This window comes from Thermobia domestica, chromosome 11, assembly GCF_964235325.1.
Source record: "Thermobia domestica chromosome 11, izTheDome1.hap1.1, whole genome shotgun sequence".
NCBI lineage: Eukaryota > Metazoa > Arthropoda > Insecta > Zygentoma > Lepismatidae > Thermobia > Thermobia domestica.
Genome location: NC_137464.1, coordinates 17,851,137 through 17,877,270, shown reverse-complemented (window position 1 = coordinate 17,877,270; position 26,134 = coordinate 17,851,137). Strand labels below are relative to the sequence as shown.

The following is a 26,134-nucleotide window of genomic DNA, read 5'->3' as shown; positions in this document are numbered from 1 at the left end:
AGTTGGGTTTATCTTTATGACCCAGAAACAAACAAACAAACAAACAAAAAAAAAAAAAAGCAAATAATGTAAACGCCCCTCCTTCCTACCCCTAAAAAGGCACGAGTGCAGAAGTTTGCTACCAACGTGATGCTTTTCTGGGACTGTGAGGGCCTCATCATGACAGATTACCTACCACAGGAGCAAACTATTACTAGTACATATTATTCCCATCTCCAACTGAGCTATGAGAGAAACTGAAGAAGAAACGTCGTGGATTGGTCACAAATGGGGTGCTGATATTGTCAGACAATACATCTCATTCCGCCCATGCATCCATGATTAAAGCAGTGGAATTAGGATATGAAATATTGCCCTACCCCCATACACACCAGACCTAGCATCAAGTGGTTTCTTTGTCTTCCGGAAATGAAGCGTCCACTCAGAGGACACCATTTTGACAGTAGGAGTGACGTCATTTCTGAGCTTGAACTGTGGATTCAAATCCAAACTGCAGACTTTCACAAAACTGGCTTATGGAAAGGGAAGAATAATATAATGGCAAAAATGTATCGTTAGGTACGATGACTAAAGAACTACGTAGAGAAGAACTAATACCATCATGGTGCGTGAGTTCTCCAGACTGGATTTCTTCCAGGGAATTGCACGAACTTTTTAATATCCTGGATTTATTTAATCATTCAGTAGTTCGATTCAGCATTGATGTTTAGTTCACTAGAACTAACTAATGACATTGACGATATGTCGACCATAGTCACATTACAACCAGTTGAGTGCCTTAACAACATGTAAACAGAGTACCATAACTATCTTGATTCTATGCACAATTTTGTGAGAGGTAAGCCTAAATAATTCTTGTTACGATTATATTGACATTCCGAAGGAAGAATGAAATATGTTTGCATACAAATTCTCCTTAAACAAATAATATAAATTCACCTTCGATTACATTTGTTTAAATATCACGAACGATGACAACTGTATTAACGGCAAAGCTAAAACTGATTCAAAATTAAACTAAATCACTCGACATTAACTTTTAAACTATTTCAGTATTAAATTCTATAATATTGCAACGATAATGTAAATAATATATCAGAAAGAAAAGAGAAAAAAATATGAAAGTATGAGTATCATGCGAACTAATCTTGAGTTGATAGGTGTCGGTGCGGTACAGCTATACCACAAGGCAACTAATAGACTGAAATAGTGATGTCGTCATTTTTTCCCGTTACCATGGTGATCGCCATGCTTTTTCTATACAAACGCGTGAAGCTAATGGAGCTAAAGAGCTTATTTCAAAAAGCTCCACATCCCTAAGTAATAAAGTAGAAATCGAATAGTTAATGTAAGCACAATTATCATGTAATCCACCATAAGAAGCATTTGTACGCAACATAAACTCCCTAACGTGTAGATTGACAAACTGTCGGCAGAGAGAAAGATGTAAAAATATATGATTTTTTAAAAAGAAGAAAGTCTTTTAGAATAATGTTAATTCTATTGGGGCATTTACACTTCTAATGTCTGCTGTTTATAATGGAAGTGCACAATATTATTTCAAAGTATAGTCTACATTACAAAAGAAAGAAAAGGCTATCCTTTAGAAATATTCAATCCAGACCATCAGTGGATATAGGTAACATCTTTTCTTATATTCTCTATCGACTTAAAAAAAAAAAAAAAAAAAAAAAAAAGCATTTAGAAAACGTACAATAATTACGCATTCAATTATGAATGGTTCAGTATATATTTTAAACAACTCTTAAACAATAATCCTGTTCAAATTTGCAATAGTATATCATACTCATATTACTGAATCAAAAATTTTCCGGAATTATTTAAAGTTAATATCTGATTATGAACAGGGTGAGTACACTTAAGGTTTAATTTAACCTGAAAATATAGAAATTCTCAAAATATACATCAGAGGGAAAATTTCACAAGACATGTGAACTCGCTGATTTAAGTTTCAATGCTTGTCATGCACATAACATTATTTAACATATTTTTTTTTTCTAATTACCTTTTCTACCCTATTTTTCAGTTTCAGTCATTAGATATATTTAAAAAGAAGCATAAGTATTTGTTCCAATCTAATGTTTGCAGTTTCGAAATACTTCATCACTGTTTTCGTTTTGCACATAGGTTCTTTAGGTATTTAGGGTACTTGTTTAGAAAATAAAATGGCGATCACCATGGCAACGAGAAGGATGTGACGTCACACTATTTCAGTCTATTAGAAACATTACAAACAACACAACACAAAGAAAAGAAACGAACAAAATTAAGAATCTGTTACGATCGGTTTAGAAGAACGGAAAGTATCGCACAAAATATTTGCACAGAAATGGTATAAAATGTGTTTTTAATGGTCAGAATGACTTCAGATTTGAACGGAATATACCGGTACTTGAAGAAGGGGAAACAGTATGGTATAAGAACAAAAAAGTTCCAAAGTGATGGCGTTGTAAGAGGCATAACGAAAGTGGATTCGGCTACAAGTGACATTTTGAATCGAAATACGACGGCTTTGGCATGAGTTGCACTTTAAACCAACTGTACTGTTCAACGTGCATGATTGTTTCTGCTTTGGGACGGAAAAAATGACTTCAAGTCATTCAACAGTTGCGGCACTGTTAGTGGAAAGCTCATCCATTTGGTTTTAAATTAATTGGATTTTTTTTTTTTTAAATATATAAATGACTATTTTCGCGTTGAATTACTTTTACATTCAAAGCTAAATTACAGTAGTATCACTAGTGATAGTTATATGTTACGGTTCAAATGTCATGTGGAAAATGGGAATAAATATAAGGAACGAAAAAGAATCAAAATTATGTAGATGATAAAAGTACTATGTTAAGCAAATTTGTTCAGAATAGCTGAGGTCCGACCATAAGAGAGTGAAAGTGTATCTGGATTGGAAACGGACTGGGTAGCGTTAGCACATAGATACGCTAAACCGAAGATGCAGGTGTGCTTCGCAGCCAAGTCATGCTCCTTCAGCCTTAATTCATTGCATTTGTACCTTTAAAGAATGTGATATATATGGTGCAGGTGCAGGTCTACCATAAGAGATATTCAATTCATTGGCAATGTCCTGCAACCGCACTCTTCTGTCTTCACGAATCATGGCATCGACGACAGCCACATTCGTGTCGGTGATGGACGTTGATGGTCTGCCATCATCTGTGACAGTACTCCTACCACTTGCAAATGCGTTACACCACACGTACACTTGTTTCAGCGACATAACACTATCTCCGTAGACCTGCACCAATTCTCGATGAATGTCACATGGTTTTGTTCCCTTGGCCCAGAAAAAACGAATGACACCGCGCACTTCCTCCTTGGTGTAATGTTCCAGTCGTTGCGCCATCTTTGAGTTGCTCTCAGCACCAGACGGCTGGACATAGAATGTTGTACAAGCCGTCACACTTCTATTACCAGATTGCCTGTAACATGGAAAAGAATTAATTAGCTACACACAATACTATGGGTTTGACAGGCAATTTCACCTTACTTTTTGATTTATCCTTGTATATATATATATATGTAATATAGTCTTACCATAAATACTGTTCCAAAGTTTTAAATACATTCATACAAAATGGTTAGACATATTTTAATATTCTAATAACCTGAATTGCTGGCATGATGCATTATAAACCAAAATCACAAATAATTATTCAAAATTGCCACCATTAGCATGCACATAGTTCTTAAGACTGTGTGGCCACTCATCAACTGCATTATGTAAGACATCAACTGGAAAATCTGCAGCTGGCTTCCGAAGAGTCCGTTTCAAACTTTCAGTATTGGCGTCTCTTCGTGCAAGCCGTCTCCTGAAGCTTAGACCACAATTTGTAGTCCAAAGGGGTTAGGTCCGGACTTGTAGAAGGTCAGTCTGAAGTGGAAATGAAGTCCAGGACATTTGCCTCGACTCACTGGTGGGTTCTTCGTGTCTTGTGTACTGGGACTGAGTCCTGCTGGAAGCTCCAGTTCTGTTCATGGAAGAGGGTGTTGTTGAGACTCTTGACTAGGCTCTCAAGCATTGTCTCCTGCTGGCTTTCGTTTTGACTCGCTTTTCACAGAAATGGAGCTCCGTTTTACCTTTGTAGCTCACACTCCACCACACCATGACTGAGGCAGGATGCTGACCTCTCTGCATCCTTGGAGCCTTTTCACCAGATTCTCCAGAGAATGTGACATATATCCTGTCTTTTAGGGCATTGAAAGTCTCCTCAACACTGAAAAATCTTTTCATCAGTGAAAAGGATTCGATGGTGCCCATTTGCTGCGTAACGTTTAAGTAAGAGCTTTGCTTTCAGGAGCGTCTGAAGCTTCAATTTCTTTGTCAGGAGATGTCCTTTGCTTTGTTTGTAAGCATGGAGTCCCAGGTCACTGCTTAATGTGCGAGACAGACATGTTCTATATCTTTAGTTTATGAGCCGTAACTGACTGTTTCTTAACTGGATTTTGTCGGACACGCGCGCCACTTCTTTCACAAGTTTCGGTGTTCGTACTGTGCGTGGTCTTCCTTGCTGCGGGCGATCTTTCGCAGTTCCAGTCTGAACAAAGTGTTGGATAGTGTAGTAAACTTTTTACTAATTTGCAACTTCTGGAGGGTTTTGAAAATGTCCCGTGATGATTTGCCTACCTTCTGCAACGTTATTATGGCCACACTATTTTCATACTCGCCCCATTCCATCTTGAACACTTATAACTGACACCTTTAAACTTCTTCAGCTCATCCACCAATGATTCACGCTTGACGATACCGCTCTTTATGTCGCTCGCTTGTACGGACGGGAGTACAGCCACCCTCAAAAATTGGAACAGTATCTATGATAGAATTACGTATATAGATATATATATATATATTCCACACACACACACAAAATATATGCAAGAGGAAAGGAAAAGAATACTGATGTGTAAGTAGAGGATTCTGTTCTGAGGAACGCCACCCTAGAGGAGGTGGCTGAGATGATCGTTGGAAAATTGGGAACGGAATTAAGCAAAAATGGATGAAAAATTAGCGGTAAATTTAGTAATGGAAAATGAGGTGATATACAGTAACAAATTGCTGAAAATATGATGAGTGAGAGTATTCCTAAGTACTCACTGATCAGATTAAAATTCGAGCCCATCCTTAAATCCGGGAAAAATTTTAAGCGCGAGGAATGTAAATGACAATAATGAAAATACATTTTAATATTCCGTGATTTACCCAGTTTACTACCTTTTGACTGTTAAGTGATACATACATAAAAACATCAATACAAAAAATTTAAGTAGAAAATCGGGAAAATATATAGAAGGAAAATACACACACACATTGGTATATACAATTAGACATCGGCAGCCATCTAATTATATAAATTGTGAGAAACTGAGGCAAGGAACTCGAACAGTGTCTTTTGTCCATTCAACAACGTGGCACTAAGCTTTTCAGTCTCTCTTCCTAAGCATTTTTATATAATATACAGTATGGCGCTAAATTCGTTGTACAAAGGCAGAGGAGTGATTCCTGAGAGTAAAACAAGCAAAAACGTTCCTATAAACATAGGACGAAAACCCCCATCGTTTACGTGTTATAGGCTGCCGAAAACATGAAAAAATGAACTCTAAAGGTCCATAACTCCAAAACTATGGGATGTACTGTAGTCGGGTCAAGACTTCACTTAGGAACTAGTATGTGCTCTATCCAAAAATACATCTTTTAGGATCCTAAGGTACTCACGCAACAATTTGTGTAGAAGTAGTTGGAGAGTATTTTATATCATAGACCCGTGGTCAAACTCCCTCTATAAAAAGTGTTGTGGAAGTAATTCAACGCATATATATTGCTATCCAACGTGGCAACGTGTCGTCGGTTCTTGGCACCTTACCACATGGAAAGGACACTTCTCTAACACAAAGGACAACACTGAACATTTATACAACTGGACGGCATACTATACAAATAAGGTCAATATGGTAATTGGAAAGTAAATGATTGTAACATAGGGAAACACATATGCTTGAGTGTATGTGAGTGTGGTAAATAGCTCTTTGCAAAGGAGTGAATGTAAAGAACATGTAAATTAGTTATAAAAAAAAAAAAAATAAAAAATATACTGAAAATATATTGAAGGAAACAATACTAAAGTCCATTCAACGAACCTTCTGATCCAGAAGTAAACATTGCAGAATGGTATTACTCCGCCAGTCATCGGATGATTGGGTATCGGTCAGCACTCCTTTCGAGAAGCACGTGCTTGTATCCTGTCCGTGTTTTACATACTTCCCTCACGCGGCGCTATTGTGAACTGTGATTCGTGCGTAAGATTGGTCAAAGCCACCTTCTACGCATGCGTATTCTCTTTTATTGCATTAATTCAATTTTGTTCTTAGATACAATGTTGTTTCTGTTATTTAACTGCAAGGAAATTGCATTTCTGATAATGGGCCTTATAAGCAACAAAAACATTAAAAAACAGCTTACTTAACAGTGGACTATTTTCTTCTGCCGCATGGATGTTCCAAGGCTCTTTAACCAATAAAATGAAACTATCACCACGTGTATTTGTTTACATGAGGTACTGAACGTTCCTTGAATAAACTTTATATAAATTGTGTATAATGCTCACATTCATTATTGACGCTTTCAACTCCAAGCAATTAGACATTCGGAAATCGTTAGAAAAATTGCCATATTTGACCAAACTCTACTTTTCTACGAGCATTATCATAGAATGTTAAAAGCCGAATAGACTGTTAAAACAATGAATGATTACGAAGCTTCAAAAATTAACAAACGCCATATTTGAAAATCTATAAAAAAAAAAAAAAATTAATGTGATCAAGAACTGGTGTTAAAAATGGGAGTTTTGACACTTCTTTGTTCATACAAATAAGCACTTACCATATTCCTGGGAAATTGTACTGTATTGATTGTACAGCCTTTCTTTGCCAATTATAACAGTAATATACATTATACAGAACCTGTTTTACATTTCACGTTACTTCCCAAGTTCATACCATTCTTAGTTACATAAAAAATTAGCTCATTTCGTGAGCAGTAATTTTGCCATCTGAAGTCTGGAAATAAGATTCTGCAATGTCAGCATAGAACTGCCAAAAGACGTTGCAGAGAGTTAAATGAAACTGCTACTAAAGGTAGCAGTAACTGACAGAAGTTATATAAGTAACGAATACAGTAGAAACTTACAATGTTTTTACATTCATGTGTCGATTATGTTACATAATGCAAGACGAACCGTGTTCTTTTCAGGCATGAATGAATTAGGCTCCTGAATCGGAAGATGTTTATAACTAAATGGAAAAACTTATTATTCCTTCCTTCCCAGTAATTATTTGTTTGAGTTCGCAGTTAATGCGGCACCATTTAAACTCCAAACATCTGAGGAAAAGATGGAAGAATTCCTTGGTAGTCCAAAACCTTGGCACAAACCGCCCCTAAAATTTCCAGAAACAAAAGTAGCCAATATAATATAAAAAGTCTGTAGCTGCTTCTGACATAACTTCCAGCAAATAATTCGTATCGTTAGTAACTTCTTTTAATGCCAGAAACACTAAACCCTGTCATTTGCAGCAGAATAATCCAAATTATTATTCACTTCTGTATTTTGTTGCAATTTTTTTTTTTTTTTAACATAAACTTTGACTTAAATGGTAAAATTATCTCTGTATTTGAACGTTATTTCGGAGAATGTTCCTAACAGAATTAATAACTGCTCCTTTAGAATCACAGATTGTTCTTCTAGGAGTAGGAAAATAGTTCTTTCTGCTGCATTTCGCCATCAGAACCTGCGAAAGCAAGCAGATGTAAAAAATCAGTTAAATAACATCAATAGTAGAGGCACTAACTAAATACTATATACTACAAATACATACTTTAGATAATAGATCAAATGCCAAGGAGCACACACAAAAGGACACGAAATTTAACTTATAATTTCGCTAGTAATAAAATAAATTTCATTAACTTACTTGTAAGTTGTTGATTCTTTCTCTGCAGATTTGCGAAAACGGCGCAAATAGCTGTTTCATGCACTGAAATGCGAATTACATGGGCATGGTAAACTGTCGTGGCGTCACACTAAAATTTCCATCTATTTATCACTCTTCTGCTGAACTTAGTTGATTTAAGCTAACGTTGGTCAAACATATATGATTATGCTATTTTCTGCCTGCGAACCATCATCGTATAGCAAGAATCATCGGATTGAGCGTTAACAGTTTGTGTTCAATTTCTTGAGGGGGAAAAAATGTAAATACGTAATTAAAACGGTGGTTTTACATGAAGACATTATATGTAATCAAGAAAGATGCAACTTGAGTTGCAAATAAGTATTTCAGCCTCCTGAGGACTATTTATTAATTAATTTTGTAAGAGCTGGACCTAATTTATAGTCAGAGAAAATTTGGTAAAATCAAAATTATGGCCTCTAACCACGGTAATGTTATTCTGATACCAATCGAAATAAAAAGCATTTCAGCAAATTTTATACGAAAGCGTGTTACTAAATAATATGGGTATACCTTCAATCTACCAAAGACGTAGGTTCAGGTGGACGCTTTGATGACTACTGATATCAAATCGTCCTTTTGCAGGATTCTCCTGAAGTCAGAATTGCATTAGCTTCTTCATTAAGATGACAAACAGCCAGTGATCATATGAAGTTGAACTGGATGAGTTTTGTGTGTAAACTTCATTTTCATTTTATTCTTCACACATTCGACTTGACCTCGGTTTAAAGGATGATTATGTTCCTTAGTAAGTTTCGAATTTTCATTAATATTACTTGTAGTCGAAATTGCTTTACGGGTATAACTGTCTCTACACGCATTCAATGTTTTGACAGATAACCGTGTACATTTAATTTTGTGTCGCCTAATTTTCCGCTAATGCTGTGTCACCTAATTTTCGGTCGTCTATCTCGTATACCTATTGAAATATTGATCAATTAGTTAATCACACAAAAATCCATGTAACAAGTTTATTATTTCCGATTTTGCTCATAATGTGTTTTGCAAGTGAAAAGTAGCTGCAGATTTAAAGTTATTAAGTTTCTCTTGGTCTCTCGAGAGTTTTAAACTATAATAGTGAGTTTACTATTCCTTCTATTAAAACAACACTTCCACAGCTAGAAATTTGCTTCTTCAGTCATAGTCAGTAATATCACTAATCAGTGCTTATTGTGATTTCGGTAAATGGAAAGAATGCTTGTCTAAATTATACAGGACCATTAGAAGTAAAATTATCGCACGGTATTAAAATTATACACTTAAGACGCTTCTCAGCAATATCAATCTAACATATTTTAGTTTGCATCATCTTCATCCGTTGATCGCTGACGTATTTTACAATGCGTTTCCGTACAACACAGCTCTTCCCTTGGTAAGTCCGTTCCAATTTTTATTCTTTGATGTTTCTATTCTTTTTCTTTCTATTTTTAACTCCGTGACCAAGACTTCAGAGGGAGAGTCGAAAACTTCGAAGCTGAAAGGAAATTCAGGAATTACAGAAATCTCTAAGTAAAATGTGACAGAATTTCATTTTACATTGAGTGTGGTTTCACATTATCGGAACTGAGTTCCTTTGTGTACCGGCTTTTGTTAAAATTTGTCAGTGAAAAGACATGAAGTCTTGAAATCTAGAAGAAAGAAGCTTAAACTGCTCTTTTAACCCTATGTACGTTTATTTGAAGTCGATAAGTCAAATACTTACCGACATATTCGGAATTTTGTAAAAGCTGAGAATTTTGCGCTGTAGAAGTTGGTAACGCTGTCAGCTTTTACAAAATTCCGAATATCTCGGTAAGTACTTGACTTATCGACTTCAAATAAACGTGAGAATGCCTCTTATGACATACCAAATTGTTCTATAAATTTTAAACCGTAATGTACTTATGGCCTTTTTCGAGTTGTTGCACCATATCCAAACTCGACTTTTGTCTTTTCTGTTATGTCAACACTGTTTAACGGACCCATCTAAACTTGGTGTCAATTTAGACCGTTCTGGCTAATATTTAAATTATTGTGCAAAACTAGTGTGTTCCTCACTTCCTGTGTGTGCAAAAGGCGTTTAAATGTGACTCATATTTAACGTTATTTCTCGAGAAGTTTGTAACACTGACCTGCGCGTGGCATATCTTTCGTCTTCCTTTCTAGTGTTGAATTCAATTATGAAATACAATTTAGGTCGTTCCATTAAAAAAAATCATAACTTTATATAGGGTTGGCAACACTGTTCATCCGGTGATGTCAAATAATACGTGTACCAATGTGCCCCTTTGTATAGTTGCTTCGTGCAAAGTGCAAAGTTTTGCTTCTCCCTCTCTTTTGGTTTCTCCGTCATCAAGGTTTGACATTATAAATGACGCACCCGGTATATATATATATATATATATATATATATATATATATATATATATATATATATATATATAATATAATATAAAAAATATTTTATTGCCAAAGACCCAACTTAGATGTTCATTTTCTGAATATTGAAACCATTTCTATTAGTGAAACTTTGCTTTTATTGTGCATCATAACGTAATTTGCAGAGAAGGAAGAAAAGAGTCATTTGGAACAATGGGCGGCCTATGAAAATGCTTTTTTTAACTATGCGGAACAGGAAGAATTTAGCTGACCATCATAATATATCTAAGTCAGTTAGCCCTTTGGTTATCGAGCACATTCTGCAAGGTAAGGCTGTTGGTGTGAGGCCGACTTTTATAAAAGTACAATTTCATCGAGTTGTTTTCAGATGTTCATTGCTCAGGGCCTAATTGGCCTAAATACACAAAACAAGAAACAGGATAAAGCAGACACTCAGAAAAAGTATAGCCTACGCACATTCAGTGAATTGTAGCCTCTGGTGACAAAGAAAATGGAAAATGACCCCCAAGTATTGTACTTATTTTATCCTGGTCTGGACAGTGCATTATATGTTGACAAAGTTCTTAAAAATCTGGGAATTCTGAAAAGTCAGGGAAAACGAAATGAAGAAGATAGGGAAAGTGATACTTAACCTGAAAATCAGGGAAAATTGGAGATTTTGATAAGGAAATGTTTTTTTCGTTTTTCCTATATTTGTTGAAATGAGCCGATAATTCAAACAGGAGAGCCTTATAAAGCAAATGAAGTTAGTTTGAAGTAGTCAGTCTCAGTAATTGTATTACTCAATATCATTTAATATTATTTAACATAATATCATTTAACGTTCCTCCTACATTTTAATGTTATGTACAATATCACTTTTTTTTCCCATTTAACAAATTTGTAACAAAAGTATTACAGTAAGAAATTGAATAATTTGATGCGAGATGCGGTGTTAGGAAAGTGTGTAATGCTGGTTCGTTTCCTGATTTTCTGCTATCAGGGTCGAAATTTCTTAACAATTGTGTGTATGGAAACTCAATGAATAAATTCTAAAATCATGTAACTATAATTATGAAAGTACTCATTTTATACATCCCATTTTAAACCTACCTTCACGTCTCTAATGCTAAGAACATACCTGCAATTACGTTATGATTTCATGCCATATGATTTGATCATTTTTGTAATCTGTCGCCTGATTAAGAACTTTATTTTGAGATTTTGTTTTTAAATAGAAGTATGTCTCATGTTATAAAGTTAGCTGTATTAATTAAATGAAGATTCCTTTTCATTTCAGGCTGGGATCGAAAACAAACAACGACTTTAAGCGAGTAGAATGTATGCCATGTAACAGTCGCAGTATTGAAGCGAGCAGGTAGGTATTGCCATAGACTTATAACTAACTCTTAACCCTTAGGGCTATGGAACCCGGGGGTTCAATGTTGCGTTCACAAAAGCTCTCCATTAACTTCTATCCTTAGCCAGCTGGATTCAGTTTCTACTTTGTATTCCTATTTCTGCGAGATGCATCTTAATATTATCGTCCATCTGCGTCTAGGTCTTCCTAATGGTCTTTCTCTGATTGCATTTTCAGTTAAAATTTTGAAATCGTTCATACTATCTTCCATTCTGGCTACACGACTTGCCTACCTAAGCCTCCTAGACTTGATGATCCTAACAATGTTTAGTAAACAATAAAAATTATGTGGTTCCTCGTTATGAACCTTCGCCTTTCCCCACTCCCGTTCCTTTCGAGTCCGAATATTCGTCTCAGGATCTTGTTCTCAAATACTTTCAGTCTACGTTCTTCCCTCAGAGTAAGCGACCATGTTTCGTAACCATACAGAACAACAGGCATGATAATCGTTTTTATCGTATTTTATAAAAAATGGTTAACCTCTGTTTTACAATGCTTTGAAGAGGACTGATTGAACTTCTTCATGTTTCATTAATACAATACAAAAGTATCCAGATTCTTACCTTATGAAAAGGTAACAAGCGAAAACAAATTTGAATGAAAAAACGTTCTCCCCTACCTTGTCAAAACTTGAAAGACAAAGAAAACGTTTGCATAAACCAGTGGGTATGAAGTGTATATCTTACAACATTTAACTCTTTTTATTTTGATGAGGACAGGGTGAGGGGGGGGGGGGTTGATATTTAGACGGACACCACCGTTCGTGAAAAGATTATTTAAGGTTTTTATTTTCATATCCATGATACACTTTTCTTCTAACATAGTCTAAATCTTTATGAATACGCGTGGTCACAGTGGCTCAGTTGTAGATCGCTAGAGGCTTCTGGTTCGATCTCAGGTCAATTGAGTGGTGAACAATATAAAGTTGATACTTGTATGATTATCTAAGAGTACTTACACGTTAAAAGCTCAACACAAGTACGGGACCTTCTAGCTGGAATGGCTGCGGTAGGAATGTAGAGATGGGAAACTTGATAAATGAACAAAGCGTTTTATCATGTAATTGCTCATTAACATTGAACATTTGGTGATGTCTTCATTTCTTTGTGCTCACGAAGAGCAACTCTTTCTTTATGTTCCGACGGAGAGCCTCTCTGGCTAGAAAGGTCTGTGCTTTTGTTGGATATATGTGTTAAAGAAAGTTTTTGAAGTTACTTATTTTTAATTTTACTTCCCTCGGTACTGCCAGTTAGGATAAAGGAGACGATAAAAATAGAATGTGATAATGAAATAGATGGTGAAAGTACGATATAATATATATAACAACCATGCCTAAACATAAATCAAATTCCCAACAAATACGTTTCACAAATGAAGGAACCATATGTACAGACATCTAGTTTTGATGCAGAACGATTTTCTTATTTTCCTTTATATTTTATGATTTATTTTAAGAGCTGTCTCCTAACTTTCTGTACCCCACCATGTTTGAACTTTTTTTCACCACTACTCCATCTCACCTTTTCCTTTATCTGGCTGTCTGCATAATCTTTACTATGTTATAATACTGTTGTTATTTCTGAGCACATGTACATGAGAGTTAATACACCTGAACTTTTATTTTTTCCGACGACGAACCATTCAGTCTTGAAAGCAAAGTGTGTATTTATTTTCTTCAGTGTTCATATCTTGTAAGAACCTACATACATGAGACATATATTACGAAAAATATAGTTACTTTGATGCAATTACATCCACTTCTATTAATATATGAATTTTGTCTTAAAATTGACAAAAATGGAATAATAATAATAATAATAATAATAATAATAATAATAATAATAATAATTTGATGTAACCTTCTGAGTGGGCTTTGCTTCAAACCATTTAAGAAAATTCTCATAACGTGTCGAGTGTTGGTCGTCAGGCAAGAAGTAAGAAATTAACAGAAAGATGAGTGAGGGGTCTTCTTGCAATTTGGTTCAGACGATATTCTTGTCACAGTCTTGAAGTTGACTTATTAAAAGCTTGTTTCATGCCTATATATATATATATGGTAGACCTTGTATTGTGATATAAAAGACCTTGATATTATGTTATTGGTATTTATATTTATTGTTATTTCGTATGATTTTATTTCTTTAATTTTCTAATTGTTGTAAGTGGGCTGTGTTGCAAATTTGCGTTGTTATAGTGGGAATCATGGTTTTTGAATATTCAGAGTTCATTGAATTACAAAACGTAGCTATAATTTATTTAATCACTGTAACTTTTCGTTACATGATAATTACCTAAATTCATTTCTACAAAAACATTAAATTTGCATTAAAATAATGGTGTATTATTTTATAATTATCTTTTTTTCTTTCATTGTATCCTTTTTAGATATTTAATAGAGAACTCCAACCATGACAGAATTTTGGTATATATATATATATCCATCAAAATTCTGGAAATAAATTTGATGATTGTACAAAATTGACAAGTGTACCGGTATACTCCAAATGATGCGCAGTATCTAAATTACTTGAAATATTAAACCGGTTTTCCTACTCTAATATATTTGACTACTTTCGAAAGCTATTTTACATATTCAAACGTGTACTAAACTATTTATGAAGTAGGTTTTCTGACTATAAGACCTAATCAATGCGCAAAGCTTCAATGCCGCATTCAGAAAAGCTGTCCATTGATTTCTGTCCGTAACTAACTGGATCCATTGTCTACTTGTATTCCTATTTCTACGAGACGAGATTAATATTGTCCTTTCTTCTACATTTAAGTGTTGTTAATGGTCTTTTTCCAAATGGGTTTCCAGTTAAAATTTTGAAAGCGTTCCTACTTTCTTCCATTCTGGCTACATGACCTACCCATTTAAGCCTCGTAGACTTAATGACGCTAACAATGTAGATAAACAGTATAAATTATGCAGTCCCTGCCATTTCCCATTTCCGTTATTCTTGGGTCCAAATATTCGCTTAAGGGTTTTATTTTCAAATATTTTTAGTCTGCGTTCTTCCCTCAAAGTAAGGCAACAGGCATAATTATGTATTTATATGTTTTAAGCTTCGCATTTTTCGAATTCAAAATTATAAAAAGCGTTTGGACTGAATATAATCACAAATTCCCTGCTTTCAATCGACATTTAATTTCTTCGTGAGCATTGTTTTGGTCTGTTAACGTTGGTTCTAGATATTTGAAAGTGTCCACTTTGTCAAAAGTATTACATGAGTGAAGTAGGTTTCCAGTGTCATAAAATACATATTTGTGACTAAACACACTATTCATTCAGAGTAGAGAAACATATATTTTTCACTTTCATTTTTTTTTAAGTTACCTTTAATTTGTTAGTTGCTGTTGAATTTTCGGTAATCAGAGATCCCACCATCTTCGGAATTTGAACTAGGAGTAGATTAAGGGTTTGGCAAGTTTGAGGTAGTAATGAAAATACCATAATCTAAGCTCTATGTACGATAAATATCTTTTATAAGTCAGCATTCTGATTGGGCAAACAATCACAGAGCTTAGAGCTTGTCTTCATTGTATACACCTTAAATATACGTCAAATTCTAATTCACCGCAGTTAAAAGGTGGTAGCCCCGACTATTAAAATATATATATATATATATATATATATATATATATATATATATATATATATATATATATATATATATATATATATATATATAACAATAATAACTGCTAACTTTGTAAGGATGAGACTTTGTAACAATAATACAAAACACATTAGATAAATTTTGAAACATATAGTGGGAAGTGAAAACGAATTTTGAATAAGGATATCAACCAGAATATATGTTGTACATACCAGATATTCACCTAGTGGTTAAACCCCAGTCAAGCTGGCGGGGCGAGAGTCTAACCCTAGACTTTTTTTTACGTTACCGCATGGTTGACCTGTTCAAGAAACCTGGCGATCGATGTGACGCCCGCTTCTTTTCAAAAGATCGACGATAGAAAGATGAGTATTATACATTTCTAAAGAAGGTTGTATATAAATTCTTCGAGGGAATCAGTTCAGTCAACAACCTTGGTTGTCCATGTATCAATGTGTAGTAGCCATTGCATCGTAAGACTTTGTATTATCGTCTTGGAAATAACACTAATACGTCTAATATATTGTTGGAGGAATTTTATTATCTAGGATGATACAGTAGGCATTTATCGTCTTTTAAAATGAGTACGTGTATATGTGTCTCTGTAGTTAACGCTGCACAAGTCATGTTCCACACTACGAATGTTTTGCTACTTTATCGAAAGATGTGCAATTATTTAGTTAGCATGCTTTCTGCGTAATTCTTGAACCTGTACATTATGATAGATTCCGAAAATGAATGACAAAATAAAATAAAATAAAATAAAAGGTGAATATTGGTCGATGCTGTATAAAATAATGAATATAAAAGAACGTAGATTCGAAAACTGTGAATCATAGAAGGTAATTCAGAATATTGTATTATAAATTAGTGTAAGTACACGACCATCCTTAATGAGGTTTTGTAGCGGTTTTTATTCAATTCCAGCTGACGAATGCCTATTGGCTAAGTATTATTTTGCAGTTTTAACAGTTTTCCGAACCGAAACTGTATAATAACTAATTTGCAGCTGAATTTCAGATTGAAACTAACTGAGCTTCTTCAAAAATCCCCACCAAATTTGTAAAGATTAAATCGATATCGACGTTTTTCTTATAAATACATATTCTCTTTCCGATTTCTATCTTTAAAAAAAAAAAAAAATGTTCTTTATATAAAGAAATAAAATGACTGATACAAGCACAAAGCAAAAATCTACCATTTATTTAAGCATCTATTTCAGCTTCAAGAGAATACTTATCGAGAAGTCTCTGAGATGGTGTTTTCGTTTGAAAATAGTGGTGCAAATATGTATATCTAATGTATTTAGCCTGTTTTTCTAAAATTCATTTTCGTTAAAATATTGAAATATTTAGCAATGTTAAGTACTTTCTAACAAGAATTTGATTATGAGCTTCTAGAACCTCCTTAAGGAAGAATGAAATTGACTGGAAATTTTGTATTGCCAATTATCTTACATAGATCAGTGATCATATAGATCGTTGATTATTTCAGTCACTGGCTGGAACAATTATTCTACACGTATATTAAATTATTTTACATTTCCACAATAGATCGCGTATGAAATTGTTAAGAAACTAAAACCTGATCTTTGGAGTTAGGTACTGGTAATCCCAGCTTTCTGTGCTAAGTCATAGCTCGCTTCTGGCAGCTATTTTGCGGAGCAACGAACTATTACAGGGATACTTTTAGAGAATTTTTCTGTTTTAAATGTGCAATACGAAGAAACGTAAATAATAATTTAAATTTTAAATTATTTCCTTTTCACCTAATGCCATGAAACTCGGTGTTGGAAAAAATGACATCACATGTTTCAGTTGTAGAGCAACCTCAATCTAATGAGAGACTTCGGGGCAATCCTTCAGTTGTCAGATATTTCTTTTCCTTGTACTTATATAGTTTCACAATAATTTAAATAGCAAATGTTTGCTTCTATTAAACAATTAGTATCATTTATATTTTAGAGATAAATTATGGTTGTATTCTCTATGACTTTTTTTTTTTTTAAATAAAGGACTCTTCAGAAGGAAAATGTCATTATACCGCATAACAACGTCACCAAACTACATTAAATGATTTCTGTTATCAAAACCCCTTATTTGAAAATAAAATTTAATATTATTTATGCTTTCACAACGTTTAGAAACAATATTTGGTGTCACATGAAATTGAATAGTAGCAATCAATAGTTCCAACGCTCAATGATAAAGAACGCTCAAAAGTTATCTACTGTACTTGAAAGTTACCACTTATGTCTAACAAGTATATAAAAATGAGTCTTCATACTATGACACGATATTCTTCATAAAATTTGTTGCGCAGTTACCACAGACTCTCGAACATAGACGTTTGGATGCAACTTACACTAGTTTCTAGATAACGCTTTGAACCGGTTGTAATGTGCCCCATAGGTTTTGAGTTATGTTGCTCCTGCGTCAAAAAATAACACCGAAAAGACGAATCTTCTGGTTTTTCATTTTTTTTTTTTTTTATTTTTTTTTCAAATTTCTTTAAATGATGGTTATTTCAGCGTTCCCCATTGTTCAGTGTCGTATAGACAACCGCTCCATTAAAAACGTTAGACTTTATTATCGTATGAAGCATATTTTAAAATTGACAAAAATGAAGATATTATTTGGAGCTAATATTCCAAGTAGACTTCGCTTCTTCGTCAGAAAGAAGAAAGTGTGGTAAAAAGAAATAAACAGAAAGGACGAAATTGTAGCACCATGTGAAGTGCATTTTATATCAAGCAATCATAGGTGAAACGATCTCATGGTATTTATCAAATCATGAGAGATACACATATAATAGCTATGTAAGAAATTATTGCCCATGATAAGTGTTATGTCGATTTAAAATGTCAGTAAGTCTGAAACGAACGCTTTTAGCCTACCACACTTACACTTCTTTGTTTCTGTATTACGGGCAACTTGACTGAGGCAATTTTTTTTTATTATTTTATTTATTTTTTATGGCAAAGAAAATCATACAATGCATCATACCTCATGCAGGAACGCTTCTATTTCTGCTGTTTAAATTTTCAATAGCGTATTAGTCAAAATATTAAGATTTATCTGGCTGATTTTAATATCTGAATAAATTTACATAGTTAAAATACAGTGCTAAAAGCAAACTTGCATGTGTCTTGAATAAAGTAATTTAAGACCCAAAGAAGTTACCAGTATACTGACATAAGATCTAATATCGTTTATTGTTACCTAAATCTGTAAGAAAGAAGCTATTCTTAAAAAATATATGAAATTTTACAAAATGTTTACCACTGGTCTTCAGCTAGTAATTAGTAGACGACGACGACGACTACTACTACTACTACTTATTATTATTATTATTATTATTATTATTATTATTATTATTATTATTATTATTAAAAACTAATGCTATTTTTCAAGAAAATCTAAAGCAATCTGGATATTGGTGCCGCTGCCTAGTATGGTTGACAAGTTTTTTTGTGTATAGAGAGAGTGACACGAAGCTAGATACGTGAAATTATTATTATTATTATTTTTCTGATCTTTAGAACATATACTTGTGCACGATAATGCGGCTACAATACCGTTTTTTTTTTTTTTTTTTTTTTTTTAAATTACTACAGCATTATTTTAGTTATTATGCTTGTAAATATATGTTAAATGTGGACATAAAGTTGTAGTTTCTCGAATTTGGTTATAATTTAAATATAGACCTTTAAGTCATAGTTGTATATCTGTGTAGGCCTAATAGGAAGATTCAGATTAGTCACGTTTTAATTAATTAATTAGTTACCACCGTACCTGTGTACATTAAGAGGTGGAAATTTTGTGCGGAAACCACTGTCCCCCACTTGGGAAGAACAGGTTAATCAGGTTATATACTTGAAAATCGGTTGAGAGAACTTCTTTGATATTTCTGTTGCAATGTTTGAAGGACGTACTAAGACTACAGATGTCGTCAAAGGGCAAAAGTTTGTATTTGCAGATTTAGCCGAAATTGATTTGTTAACGGCAATAAATCACATGACCATGGATCATTAACTGATAAAAGCAGAAAGCTGTGTCTATGGTAGTGACGCCATTATTATGCTAGGCATGAGACTTACCGTGTTCGTAAGTTTGCGGCTTTTAGCTAACAGAAAACTGGGATGTTCTGAAGACCAGTTTTTCAACAGATACAGACTTTTGCATTTGATCAGGTGAAGAAACTAAAAAAAAAATTGCTGTATCTTTTATTTTCGTTTTTAATGGTAAAAGTCAAGACAGAGACATTTCAAATTGTGTTAACTATATTAATGATTTTTGTTAAGTAATACCAGAACTATTTAATTATTCTTATGATGATTTTTTTTTTTTTAATCATCGTATCGTCCAAAGTCCTCTTTCCTTGATTTCGACTAGTCAGGGTTGTTTTAAACGAATACTGAGAATTTATCAATAATGTGACATCACATTAAATGAAAAGAACGAAGAAAATATTGAAAATAAAATACAGACATGTCCTTTTATACAATTTCTGTGCAGTTGAACGAATGCTTGTTAGCACTTGGTATATAATATATATTAATTGCTGGGATCAAATTTGGAATATAGAACTTTTGAGATGTTTGAAATAAAAAGACTCAGTTTTATATAAGGTATGGAGGTGTTACGCAAATATAAAGTAGTCAAGAAAAAAAAGTTATGCGAAACAACAACGGTAGCAGTTAAAAGAATTTTAACTTTGGTCTGATAATTATGCTGACGGACATAGTTTTTTTTCTTTTTTTTTAATTAATTTGATTTTTTTTACGACAGTTCAAGGGCTCGCTCGTGAAAGAAGGGTATATTCTACATTTACAACTTTGTAAAAGAAAAACAGAAGTTCCCCAGTAAGGTAACAATACATGATTCTGCAAATATTAGATAGTAAATTAGACAATGTTTGGCATATCCCATTGCAAAGAAGTTCAAACAACAGATAATAGATGGCACCAGCTTTCACTTAATGCACGGAAAACAATTTCTGTGGAGACCCTTTCTTCACCAAGCCCTTCTATTTGTAATAATTTCAGCAGATGCTCTGGCGAAAGAAAATAACGGAAATTTTCCTTAAAATGTCTATAACTGCTTCATAATCACTTCTTAATAGTTAACTTTTTGTATACTCTTGATCAATGCCCGTGCAATCTTTTTCATATTTTATAGTAATTCAATATTTGTCTTCCCTTTCTTTTACCTTCTCGCTGTCACGACCCTCAAAATACAACCTCTATGTCCTAAAAACTGTTTTTTTCACCTTTAAATCTTCATCCCCTCCTCTTATATCAACATTTTTTTTATTGTTTTTCTTTTCATTCGGTAAATTTTATTAAAAAACTCCTCCATACCTACATTTGAAAGCTGAAAGTTACAACATTACGGATAGATTTATTCATTTTGTATCTTTTTTTTTTTATGTAGTTCCGGGCTCTTGTGTGTTGTATTAATATCACGGGATCATGTTAATATTTTCATAATTCTCATCTGAATTCGGATTTTCTATACTTTTTGGGTTTAAAAACACAGTCACTGAGCTAGGGTATTTATCGTTCATTCTGTTTGAACTGCATCTTGTATGAAATTTTAGTGAAATGAATTGAACGGGAAATACCTCTGTAAGGAATGATGTTCAAAACTTGTAGTGTTGATGTAATTTTCTTTCTCAATAACCTCTTAATTAAATGGCAGGTTAGCGTATAGTGGTGTCTGTTATTTAATAATTAGTTTTTTCTTTCATTGATACAAAGTAATTACGATATACTCCATTCTTCAGAAGTGATTTAAATAAATAACGTTTTGTAGAGAGAATAGACTTGAATTTCACCCACAGGGAATAAAATTAAAAGTGAAGTTTTCGATGTTAGTTCTTATCTGATGTTAATAGGTTTCTCGTAAATAGTACATACATGTGTAGTGACAATTGAGATTTTAAAGCAAGAAAATACATGTGTTATAAAATAGAGACACACATTCTGTTATAGAATTTGCTTTATATGCGTGTTTCAGTGTTTCGGTTGTCTATTTAAACTTTAATCTATAGGTGAGCCCACCTTCAATTTTAGACTTGGCGTCGCCATTGTGCGTAGGAAACAAAAACTTTAGCGGACGTTATATAAGCAAGCTAGCAGTCATTTCCCTAGGCTTGCTATTTCCAGTGTAGTGTTGAAGAAACAGTCGAGGTGAGGAGAGACGGGAGCATGTGACTTCATGTATAATATATACTCAAGGCTAGTGACGTGGCAATTTAATCTCACGTGGTTCACATTCTGTTGTGATATGAAATGTATATGTTGCTATTACTGTTTCTGCATTGAAACTAATTAAGACTATATATAAAAAGAATCACGTTAGATATTGATAAATGATGGAAATTGCATCACTGCTGGGAATAAATTTTACGGTGTTAGCGAAGATGGTAATTATAATGTTACGTTTCATCTAATGATGATTGTATGATTTGTTGGTTCTTTTAAGTACTATAATACCCTGAAAGAAATAGAAGTCTGCCAAGGTTCTGTAAAGAAAATATTTTCATTACGTGGAAGAACTTATATCGTCTATTCTAAAACAATAGTGCTCGACAGCTTGCAAGGTACATGTTGCTCCGTTCCTTCAGATTAACAACACGTTACAAAAGTGTGATATGACTCTGTTGCTTAGAGCAGGGTTCTTAAAACAGAACAAAATTTGTCTACTTTTTTTTTTCTAGAGCAGTGGTTCTCAACTGATGTGTTGCGACACACTGGTGTGTCGCGAAATTTTAGAATTTAAAAATCATTAATTTAATAATAGTTAAAATCGAGACAGATTGTATCGATCAACACCTCCAGCGCAGCAATAATATTTAGTGCTTTATAGAGTCATTATAAAAACTAATTGGTTTCACTATTATAATAGTTAATAATAATAATAATAATAAATATCGAACTAATTTGTCGCGAGGTCTGGACGTTCAGTAAAGTATGTCGTCAGTCAAAAAAGGTTGAGAACCACTGTTCTAGAGAGTACAGTAGTGGTTCGTATTTAATTCTTTCCAAAAACCCAATTGAACTTCGAATTAGCTTTACATGAGAAATCAGGTGATGAATATAATCCATTTTCCTATTTACAATAAATAAATAAATAAATAAATATTATTTAGAAAAAAATATGTACAGTATTTTATTTATTATTATGATACAGGTAATTTAAAACGTTTTCAGTTTTATTATTGAACAACAATGACAATACAAAAATAACATTTATTTATTTATGCGTAAATACCTATATCCGTAAGTATACCATTTACAGAGACAAAAAAAAAAAAAAAAAGGATTCATTGCTAACTACCTTTCGTTTGCTTCTGAGCTTGAGTTGGAGCGTAAGCCTACTTCCATGTTCTCTTTCTTACATGGAGCAGTTTCGTAGGTTTCGTGACAAAATTTTTCTCGGCTGGCACAAAAGTTTCCCTTTTCTTATCAAAATTTCTGTAGTTTGTTGACTGTCCAATTTCTATGACAGAAATGATGTGATCAGATTAATTTAGCTATATTAAAGAAAGTGGCAACTATATTTGTTTTGTTCATTTGCTTGTTGCTTCTATTTTTTTTACTCTTTTTAACTTTTTTGTTACAAAAAGATACACACGAATATACTCAGCCAACAATGGGTGCAATTATGCTACTTTGAGCACACACACCAGAAACTGTTGCTACTGTTTGGTTTATTTCTGAAGTACAAAGAAAAATTTAAGCATTCATATTGGTCAATCAGTCACCGCAAGAATTTCCCTGGGTTTTCACGTTTTATAAAAAATTTCCCATTTTCCCCTTTGCAAAATTTACCTACTAACTTTCCCTAGATTGGGGAAATTTCCCTCTAACTACGAACACTGATACGGAGAAGAACCTGTAGTGTTCGGCACTAACATCGTCATTATTATTATTATTATTATTATTATTATTATTATTATTATTATTATTATTATTATTATTATTATTGGTCACCATTGTCTCATCAGTTTGTCATTGTTTGGTCCCGGCGTAGCCACATTAAAGCTTATAGTTTCACTTCATATATATGTGTGTATGTTGTACTTAATTCCTCGGAAACTACTGCCCGGATCTAAACCAAATTTGGTGGACAAGTAGCCCATAATCGAAGGAGTAAAGATCTCTGTATTAGGTGACCAGGCTCGGCTCGGTCGCCTTATATGTGGTATTTTATTTCTCGGTAACTACATACCGGATCTGAATCAAATTTGGTGGACAAGTAGCCCATTGTATAAGGAATAAATATCCCTGTATTTGGTGGACTAACTCGGTCAGGGATAAGCTTTGCTTGGCTCAGCTTGGCCACAACTTTGCACGCCTGGAGCTTTTAAGTTCGGTTTACCGACTGTGCCAACCACTTGTTATACAATAGCTTGTGTTCTGGCGTAAGTAGATAATATTTTAAGCTTACCATTGGATATGTACCCCTTGGCTCTCTCCTCTCCTGCATAAATTACTAATTTTTCTATCTTTCACACTAAATTGGGTCTTTCTTTACTCTTTCCGGGATATATATTAATCTCCGGCAGAAGATTAATATATATCCCACTGTGTTATTAGTTTTACCCTGAGTGTTTGTATCACTGTATTTGCGTTATTTCTGTCTTGTATTTTCTTTCGTGGCAGACTTGTTACTGAATTTTAGACATTGACGGGTGCAAGTACACCTGTGCAATACAAACCCACCCACGCTCAATCTCTTACTCTACAGAAATTCCTGTAGTCCTGAATGATATAAAATAATAATAAATTAATGTAAAGGTAACTTAATATTTTCATTTCCTGTTAAACTCTAAACATTAATCGGTCCGCGGTGGCTCAGTGGTAGAGCGTTCACCTCTGGTGTATGGGGTCCTCGGTTTGATCCCAGCTCGCGCCAAATAAACTTTGGTTTCTCTCTCTCCCTTCTACACATTGTAGGGTCGCTGTCAGCTCCCCTTACTTTAAAGGGACGTCCAAATATTATCTTTTTTATTAGTTCATTATAGTGTTAAAAAGATTTGGGGGCTCTCACAAACAAACAAAAAAAAAAAATCCGGAGGTTCATGAAATATATGAATGGTGGACGGTCCTGTTGCCAAGTATAAACCCTATTAATAAGACCATCCCATTGTTGAATGTATGACAACCTGCAATTTGTTGCTTGATATAGTCATTTCTTCACTTGTACACTGCACCTGTAGTCATTACTTGTATTTAACAGAAGTTTTTTTTTTTTTTTTCGTCGGAATTTGTGTATTAGCAAAATATTCTTAATTTTGGTGTTGCATGTATATTGCGTTAACTGTTCAGTGAAAGGATGAGAAAAAAAAGTATTTTGAATGTTAACACAGCAAAATTGATATAAATACAATGGGTCTTATGCAGAGCCATTCTGACATGTGATTAGTGCCATACTAAAGAAATCGACTAACATATGTTTCCTGCATAGTCTGGCCTTTAGTATGACGCTAATCATACGTCAAAACGACTCTTCGTAAGGCCTAATATTTTAAGTTGAAACGTAATTTTACTATGATCCTATCGCACAGACGTATCGAAATATCTGATTGGGGATATATCAAAAATATAATAATAATCTCACCTTCTTATTGTATTTCATATTCACTTTATTATTTGACAATGCTCCTCTCCCCATAAATATGCCCTCCTTCGTACATCTTTAGATTCCAAAAGATCTTGGTATCCCGCCTCCTCACTACTCGACCATTTCACTGGAATACGCCAGTTTGATTGTATGTATTGTTGATTTCCATTTTAACATAAAAAATAATAATGGGTGCGATTTTACCCCCTTCCCCTCCACACTTAAAGGATTATCTCCTTATCGCTGGAAAACCGTGAAAATGTATGTGTAAAAAATATTATCTGTGTTCCGTCCAATGCAGTTATGCTGTACTGCTTCATTTTCTTCCAGCTTCGGTTACCTTTCCACGATTAGACAACACTTAAATCGCCAGAAATACCATATGATTACCGTTAATTTCAATAAATAAATAAATAAATAAATAAAATATTCCTTTATCTGCTTGCCTTTCCTGGATATACTCTACCATGGCTGGCCATGACTACCCATTCACGTCTTCTAACCTCTTAAAACCGTCTCCTTTAGCCTAACCGGCATAACCATGGGACGTAAAACTCAAAGATTTCATTTCATTTCATTTCTAAACACTTGAAATTATGTATTACAGTTTAAATGAACGCTTCTCCATACATAAAATGTTATAGTTCCAGGATTTAAGAAAGTTGAAATATTTTCAATTTCAATATTATGTAAAATACTCAAAAGGGCTGCTCCTCTTTCGCTTGGTCATGTCACTGTCGTTATGCAACTGTCGGGTCTAAAACAAATTTCCTGAAGAAAGAGGTAGCGGAAAATGTGAAAACTGCTTCATAAAAATATTTGTTCAATATCCATCTTGAAAAAAGAAAGTGAAAATGTGGCAACTATTTATGTATGTATGCAGTTTGATTCAATAAATACTGTAAAGTGTAATGCTAAGTTAAGTCTGTAAAAAGCAGATCTGTTTGGCCAGTGCTAATTTGAAAAATTCTATTTTAAATAGCTTTTCATGATGGCTACACCATTGTCCTTAGTATATTAGTGTAACTAATATCGTTATAATTTCTTGTATTATTACGCATTCC

At 33.7% G+C, this 26,134-nt stretch overlaps 1 protein-coding gene across 2 annotated transcripts in view; it reads left to right on the top strand.

Moving 5' to 3' along the window:
- Positions 1-26,134, top strand: part of ERR (estrogen-related receptor) — a 217,040-nt gene that overhangs the window by 39,618 nt on the left and 151,288 nt on the right. For both annotated transcript variants that reach the window (XM_081730137.1, XM_081730138.1), the window contains exon 2: positions 11,699-11,776. The gene's annotated coding sequence lies outside the window, so the exon portion shown is untranslated. The remainder of the gene's footprint in view (positions 1-11,698; positions 11,777-26,134) is intronic.